At 41.3% G+C, this 1,133-nt stretch overlaps 1 protein-coding gene across 2 annotated transcripts in view; it reads right to left on the reverse strand.

The window, feature by feature from the left end:
• Positions 1-1,133, reverse strand: part of LOC107879906 — an 8,367-nt gene that overhangs the window by 3,912 nt on the left and 3,322 nt on the right. The window contains exon 1 of one of the 2 annotated variants that reach the window (XM_047407548.1): positions 551-1,089. The exons of the other annotated variant lie outside the window; for it this stretch is intronic. The gene's annotated coding sequence lies outside the window, so the exon portion shown is untranslated. Of the gene's footprint in view, positions 1-550; positions 1,090-1,133 lie in introns of those variants that run through there. 2 annotated transcript variants of the gene reach the window in all.

Raw genomic sequence — 1,133 nt, forward strand, 5'->3', positions numbered from 1 at the left:
ACACCAAAACAGCCAGCCAACAACAAGTTTAGCAACACAAGATGAAGCTCCACAATATTACAATAGCAACAAGAACAAACGGGTTACATTAACAACACAAGAAGCCGAAACTAAAACAAGATACAAGATAGGTAGTTAGACAAATGTTGATGTAGTCTTAACAACCCAAGAGCATATTCCACTCTTGGACCTTTAAAACTTCACACAACAAACACGTAACTCGTACAATTGACACAAGAGAGGCTCCACCACCCAAGCACCAACGTATCGAGCAAAATGCAACACACAAGAAAATCCACCCTTATGTTATGCCCCAGTTTCAATTGGACTCTCTCTCACTCTAAGAGAAGTATTCTTCAATAATAATGATCAACTAAAGAAATAAACCCTATAATGTTCTATGTATACTACATTACAATAATAGACAAAATGACAAAAGGGCCCTTTAGTGACCAGTCTTCAAAAATACTCAAAAATGTCATGATCATGATCATACTTGTATCATCCTCTCCATCTTGAGAGGAATTTGCCCACAAATTCATAACCTCACCTCTTTTACAAAGGCACTTCACAATCTCCTTCACACGGCCACACATCTTCTACATCTTCCACGCCTTGCCTTTTAACCTCTTTTTGCTCTCCATCTTGAGGCTTGCCATCAACCTAAGCCGATTCAATTACTACTTCTTCCCCAAGATAGTACAATTTTCCCTCCCTTAGGATCACGTTCCTCGGGTTTGGGCACTCACTAGCCTTGTGCCCCAACCTTTGGCATTTGAAGCATTGAAATCCCTTGGGATTGGAAGTAGAATTCAATTTACCTTCATACCTTGGAGGATGTTTTTGGACAACCTTGGTGGCCTCGGGTTGGGTAGCCATGAATGAGTTATCTTTGAGCTCCCTCTCAACCTCTAAAGCCGTATGGAAGATGCCATCTATGATGTCGAATTTGTGAAGCGTCATGCGAGTGGAGATGTCCTTGTTTAACCCAACCTTGAAGCGCACAATGTCATGACTTACTTGCTCGCCTCGGTGGTCAAGTTTCAACATCAATTGTTGAAATTCATCGTAGTAAGCCATGACACTCTTGTTCCCTTGCCTCAAATTGTACAATTTAGCAAGGAGCTCATGCC

Source organism: Capsicum annuum, chromosome 1 (genome assembly GCF_002878395.1).
Source record: "Capsicum annuum cultivar UCD-10X-F1 chromosome 1, UCD10Xv1.1, whole genome shotgun sequence".
Taxonomy (NCBI): domain Eukaryota; kingdom Viridiplantae; phylum Streptophyta; class Magnoliopsida; order Solanales; family Solanaceae; genus Capsicum; species Capsicum annuum.